This window comes from Colobus angolensis, unplaced genomic scaffold (genome assembly GCF_000951035.1).
Source record: "Colobus angolensis palliatus isolate OR3802 unplaced genomic scaffold, Cang.pa_1.0 Scaffold7, whole genome shotgun sequence".
Classification (NCBI taxonomy): Eukaryota; Metazoa; Chordata; class Mammalia; order Primates; family Cercopithecidae; genus Colobus; species Colobus angolensis.
Window position 1 is genome coordinate 2,567,387 of NW_012120709.1, and position 6,884 is coordinate 2,574,270.

The 6,884-nt window shown below is 37.0% G+C and overlaps 1 pseudogene across 1 annotated transcript in view; it reads left to right on the forward strand.

The window, feature by feature from the left end:
* The first annotated feature begins 6,026 nt into the window (after positions 1–6,026).
* LOC105501183 overlaps positions 6,027–6,884 on the forward strand; it is a 30,539-nt pseudogene continuing 29,681 nt past the window's right edge. Inside the window, exon 1 of the transcript XR_001000153.1 lies at positions 6,027–6,884. The product of XR_001000153.1 is annotated as a putative elongation factor 1-alpha-like 3 (transcript).

Sequence of the window (6,884 nt, forward strand, 5' to 3'; positions counted from 1 at the left end):
TGGAAGAGAATGAGACAAAAAAAAAAAAAAAAAAAATTAAGGAGATGTTTACTAGAGTTTTTCCATCCAATCATAGAATCTTGGATCCAGTAGGTAATGCAAATGTCTTGTAATAAAAACTTTTAAAATGTAGTAAATTACCTTGGATGACTAAACTATCAGGATGGATGGACCTTACACTGAATTTTCTTTGAAACTAGCAGTATTCTAATAGAGTTTCAATTAATTTCACAAAACTACTTTGAGTAATAGCCATTAAAAGGTAGTATGAAACGTGGCATGATTACATTTTTAAAAATTAATAGCCCTTACTTTTAGAGCACTTTTGGGTTTATAGAAAAATTATACAGATAATACAGAGAGTTCTCATATATCCCCTCTTCCATATTCCTCCCCACAATTTACCTAATTATTAACATCTTGGTATGGCATATGTGTTATAATTAATCAATATTGTTACTTTGTTATTAACTAAGGTTCATAATTTACATGAGGATTCACTCTTTGTGTTGTATAGTTTTAGGAATTTTGACAAATGCATAATGTCATGCATGTACCATTGGAATATCACACACAATGGTTTCACTTGCTTAAAAATCCTTTGTGCACCACCTCTTCATCATTCCCTATCTCCTTTTCTTTCTCTCCCTTGAGTCTCTGGTTTTTTTTTTTTTTTTTTTTGAGACGGAGTCTCGCTCTGTCGCCCAGGCTGGAGTGCAGTGGCCGGATCTCAGCTCACTGCAAGCTCCGCCTCCCGGAGTAGCTGGGACTACAGGCGCCCGCCACCTCGCCCGGCTAGCTTTTTGTGTTTTTTAGTAGAGACAGGGTTTCACCGTGTTAGCCAGGATGGTCTCGATCTCCTGACCTCGTGATCCGCCCGTCTCGGCCTCCCAAAGTGCTGGGATTACAGGCTTGAGCCACCGCGCCCGGCCGAGTCTCTGGTTTTAAGAGTTCTAGGTATATTTTGGATAACAGTCCTTTATTAGATATGTGTTTTGCAGATATTTTCTCCCAGTCTGTGTCTTCTTGTTTCATTCTATTAACAGTGTCTTTTGCAGAGTAGAAGTATTTATTTATTTATTTGGAGACAGAGTCTAGCTCTGTCACCCAGGCTGGAGTGCAATGGTGCCATCTTTGATCACTGCAACCTCCACCTCCTGGGTTCAAGTGATTTTTGTGTCTCAGCATCCTGAGTAGCTGGGACTGCAGGCATGTGGCACCATGCCTGGCTAATTTTTGTATTTTTAGCACAGATGAGGTTTCACCATATTGGCCAGGCTGGTCTTGAGCTACTGACCTCAAGTGATCTGCCTGCCTTGGCTTCCCAAAGTGAGCTGAGATTACAGGCATGAGCCACCACACCCAACAGAAGCTTTTAATTTTAATGAAGTCCAGCTTACTACTTTTTCCTTTTATGAGTCATGCCTTTGGTGTTTTACCTAAAAAGTCATCAACAAACCCAGGGTGACCTAGATTTTCTACAATTTTTTTTTGCCTAGAAGTTGCATAGTTTTAATTTTACAATTAGGCTTATGAAACCATTTGAATTAATTTTCATGAAGGGTATAAAGTCTGTATCTAGATTCTTTTTTTTTTTTTTTTGCACTTAGATGTTCAGTTGCTGCAGCATCATTTGTTGAAAATATTCTTTCTCAATTGAATTGCCTTTGTTCCTTTGTCAAAGATCAGTTGAGTATACTGGTGTGGGTCTATTTCTGAGCTCTCTATTCATTGATCTTTCTGTTTATTCTTTTTCCACCATAACACTGTTCTGTTTATTATAGCTTTATAGTAAATCTCCGAGTTGTGTGGTGTTGGTGGTATCGGTTCTCTGACTTCATTCTTCTGCTTCAGCATTGCACTAACTAATCTGGGTCTATTGCCTTTTTATGTAAACTTTAGAATCTCTTCATAATCAATTCTTAAAATAACTTGCTGGGATTTTGGTTGAGATTTTGTTGACACTTTAGATCAAGCTGGGAAGAACTGATGTCTTGAAAATATTGAGTCTTCCTATCCATGAACGTGGAATAACTCCATTTATTTAAATCTTCGTTCATCAGAGGTTTGTAGTTTTGCTACTACAGATTTGTATATATTTTGTTAGGTTTATGCCTAAGTATTTCTTCTCTCACTCTTCAGTGTTAATGTAAATGGTGTTGTGTTTCTAGATTCAAATTTCAATTGTTCATTGCTGGTATAGGAAAGTAATTGACTTTTGTATATAAACCTTGTATCCTGAAACCTTCTACAATCACTTATTAGTTTCTGTAGTTTTTTTTTTGGTGTTGATTCTTTGGAATTTTCTACCTAAACATTTATGTTATCCATGGGCAAAGACAGTTTTATTTATTCTACTCAATTTTATGCCTTTTATTTCTTTATCTTGTCCTGTTTTATCAGCTAGGATTTTCAGTGTAATGTTGAATAGGAGTGAAAGAACATAGTTACTTTTTTAAAAGAAAATATTTTATGAATTTGATAGTAGAATTAGCCAATTTAATCCCATGTTAAATAAGAATATAAAATTTTAATTAGTAGGGTAGCTGATGGGCTTCTTATAAAATAATACATTGCTGAGAAAACCAATTTAAATTCCCCTGGAAACAGTGATTTCTGACTGATGTAATGGATCAAAGGGAGATTTTCTCTTCTATTTAATACTTAAGTCAGTGTGCAGGGAGTACATAAAACAATTGAATAAAGAACCCTTATATTAAATACAAGGCACCCAGAGGAATAAAAAAAATCAATAAACATGCACACATACACACAAGACACATCAGGGAGCATATGAAACATATAAAATATTTTCTTATTCCTAATTCAATTTAATAATAACAACTAATTTTAAAAATCAGACTTTTAGTGACTTTTATGGAGAGACATAGCGGGTGAAATGAAAGAATTTTTTTAGCATCATTATAGACTACCAGATACCTTTAAGTTTTTTTTTTAATGGAAAAACAAAAGATAAGGAAGAATAGAAACAGAAAGGATGATGCAGCCATATGTTCACAAGACAAAGAAATGCAAACACACATACTCACTTCATACTGGAGTTGCAAATGTGAACTAGCACAGCTAAAAAGGAGAGACAATTATAGGGACTTACAGAATCACTATGTAGGAGGCATTCATATGGATGAAGAGACAGGATAACAAGCACCTGCGGAATAAAACACACACATACACACACACACACACACACTCTATAAAGCTCCATTCAAAATTCAAATTCATATAATCTGCAGAAAAACAAAGATATCTTCATTTTAAAGTGGATATCCCTGACACATTTTAAAGTGGATATCCCTGTTACCATTTTGTTTTATAGATGGTTTGATTCTAACTTCATTTGGAAACATAGATGATACGAAATCTTAATTTTTGAAAAGACAGCCCAAATTAAGTCCTCTGGAAAGTTTTAAATGCCTTGAAACAAAACAAGAGTTGGAGTGCGGGAGCAGGGAAATGGAGACATTCAAGATGGGGTAATATCCCCATCTTGTGGTATATCAGAATATTGACTCTTCTTTTTTTTTTTTAAATTCTGATTTAACATAGTTGTGGGTAAAAACATATCTAACTTGATTATGGGAACAAGGGAGACTAATTACAAAGGAAATTGAATCTGCAGTTTCTCAACCTATTAAATTGTTCATCAATGCTGAACTAATACAAGAGTTACATTAATCAGCGGCAAGTGCAATTACTTAGCAGATGGCTGTTCAGTGTTCACCTTAATGTTACCAGACTCAGCAAACACAGAGATGACCCACATTTGTATCTATCCGTTCTACAATATATTGTCTAGAGGTTTCATTTTTTATTTTATTTTATTATTGTTATTTTTGAGACAGAGTCTCTCTCTGTTGCCCAGGCTTGAGTGCAGTGGCGCGATCTCGACTCACTGCAAGCTCCGCCTCCCGGGTTCACGCCATTCTCCCGCCTCAGCCTCCCGAATAGCTGGGACACGCCCGCCACCACGCCTGGCTAATTTTTTTGTGTTTTTAGTAGGGACGGGGTTTCACCGTGTTAACCAGGATGGTCTCGATCTCTTAACCTCGTGATCAGCCCGCCTCCGCCTCCCAAAGTGTTGGGATTACAGGCGTGAGCCACCGCACCTGGCTGAGGTTTCATTTTTTTAAAATGACAAACACTCTTGTTACTTGTTACTTTCTTGCACTTTTCTTTCTTTCTCCTTCCTTCTTTCCTTTCCCTCCCTCCCTTCCTCCCTTCCTCCCTTCCTTCCTATCTCGGCTCACTGCAACCTCTGCCTCCTTGGTTCAAGCGATTCTCCTGCCTTAGTAGAAAGGATTACAGGTGCCTACCACTGCGCCCAGCTAACTTTTTGTATTTTTAGTAGAGAGGGGGTTTCACCATATTGGTCAGGCTGGTCTCCAACTCCTGACCTCAAATGATCCACCTGCTTAGGCCTCCCAAAGTGCTGGGATTACAGGCATGAGCCACCGCGCCTGGCTATTGCCTTGCAGTTTCTAATAACAACAAAAAGTGAAGACCACTGCCACCACCAAAAACAATGCTTGCTTTGCTATAATCCTTTTCCTCAGACTGAGACCCTCTGGCCTATTTAAAATATGGGTAATGGCTCTAAAAATGCTTGCTTAGGATGCAAATGTATTCTCTATTTTGTCTTGTTTGACATTTTTATGTGGTTTTGGTTCTTTAGCACATGAAGTTTTGTTTTTAATCAATCCATGATTTGTCCCTAAGTTGTTCTGATGGGAATATGAGAATACATACAGGGAATATGAGACACAGCTCCTAACGATAACATACTTATAGTCTAGTTGAAGATACAGACATACCTATAAGAATTACAATTTATAAACAAAACAGTGCCCAAGTGATTTTGAAATGCCACATCACATTTTGTAGTTCTTTCCATCTTCTGCTTTAGTCACTCACTTCGCTTAATAACTCTTTAAGGAGGGATCCACTGGGCATTTACTATTTTCATGACATTGTACTAGGAGCCATGAATAATACCAAATAAAAGGTGCAGGGAAATACTAAAGCCTTTATCATCTAGTTTGGGTGACTAACCACAAAAATTTTTGGTGCCTACACCTATGTAAAATATATTGACATAAATGGAAACTGTGGGAGTTTTGGGTCTTAATTAGTAGGTCTCTCATTCATATATTAAACATGTTTCTAAATATAAAGATAAAAAAATTTAGAGATGACAAAATAAAAGTCTGTAACACTGCTTCATTAAGCCAAGTATTTACTATTTTGATGTACAATAGATTTTTCCCCTCATCTCAGGGTTTAGACTTCTTAAGAACCACTGTGTAGGAGACCATAGCTGAAGCACATAGACCATATTTAGAAATTAGGACAGGATAACCAAGATAACTCTTTTTAAAAATGTAGTTAAAAAATATTTAGGAATAACTCTCATGAAAATATTCAAGTCTTTCTTGAAGAAAACTATAAAATAAGTAGAAGAAGAATAAGAAGAATCTTGATTAAGTGGATGTTCTTGGGTGTGAAATATTAATATTGTAAATAAGTAAATTCTCCTCAGGTTAATACACAAATATAATGCAATTGCCATTGAAATCCCAACTTTGCAAAGTGACTCTAAAGTTAATTTTAGTAATTAAATTTTAGAGAAGAGCTAAACCTTTTTTCCTGAGGAAAATGAAGAAAGATGATGAGTAAAGACAAACACAATTAAAATTAAAATCACCTGATATTGGCAGAGGACGAAAAAGACAGTTCAATGAAATTAGAAAACCCATAAAAAATTATATATAAGAATTTCATATATGATGAGAGTAATATTCTAAATTGATGAGAAAAGAATGAGTTTGATACAAACTAATTTTGTAACAATTAATCCATCATTAAAAAAATTTAGACTCTTACCCTATTCCATATACCATCCAATTTCCAGATGTATCAATATTTTAGCTATTAAAAATCGAAATAATAAAATTAATAGAAGAAAATAAATGGTTACATAATCTTAGAAAGGTAGATTTTCGTCTTTTCTTTTTCGCAACGGGTTTGCCGCCAGAACAGAGGTGTCGTGAAAACTACCCCTAAAAGCCAAAATGGGAAAGGAAAAGACTCATATCAACATTGTCGTCATTGGACACATAGATTCGGGCAAGTCCACCACTACTGGCCATCTGATCTACAAATGCGGTGCCATCGACAAAAGAACCATTGAAAAATTTGAGAAGGAGGCTGCTGAGATGGGAAAGGGCTCCTTCAAGTATGCCTGGGTCTTGGATAAACTGAAAGCTGAGCGGGAATGTGGTATCACCATTGATATCTTCTTGTGGAAATTTGAGACCAGCAAGTATTATGTGACTATCATTGACGCCCCAGGACACAGAGACTTCATCAAAAACATGATTACAGGGACATCTCAGGCTGGCTGTGCTGTCCTAATTGTTGCTGCTGGTGTTGGTGAATTTGAAGCTGGTATCTCCAAGAATGGGCAGACCCGAGAGCATGCTCTTCTGGCTTACACACTGGGTGTGAAACAACTAATTGTTGGTGTTAACAAAATGGATTCCACTGAGCCACCCTACAGCCAGAAGAGATATGAGGAAATTGTTAATAAGTCAGCACTTACATTAAGAAAATTGGCTACAACCCCGACACAGTAGCATTTGTGCCAATTTCTGGTTGGAATGGTGACAACATGCTGGAGCCAAGTGCTAACATGCCTTGGTTCAAGGGATGGAAGATCACCCGTAAGGATGGCAATGCCAGTGGAACCACGCTGCTTGAGGCTCTGGACTGCATTCTACCGCCAACTCGTCCAACTGACAAGCCCTTGCGCCTGCCTCTCCAGGATGTCTACAAAATTGGTGGTATTGGTACTGTTCCTGTTGGCC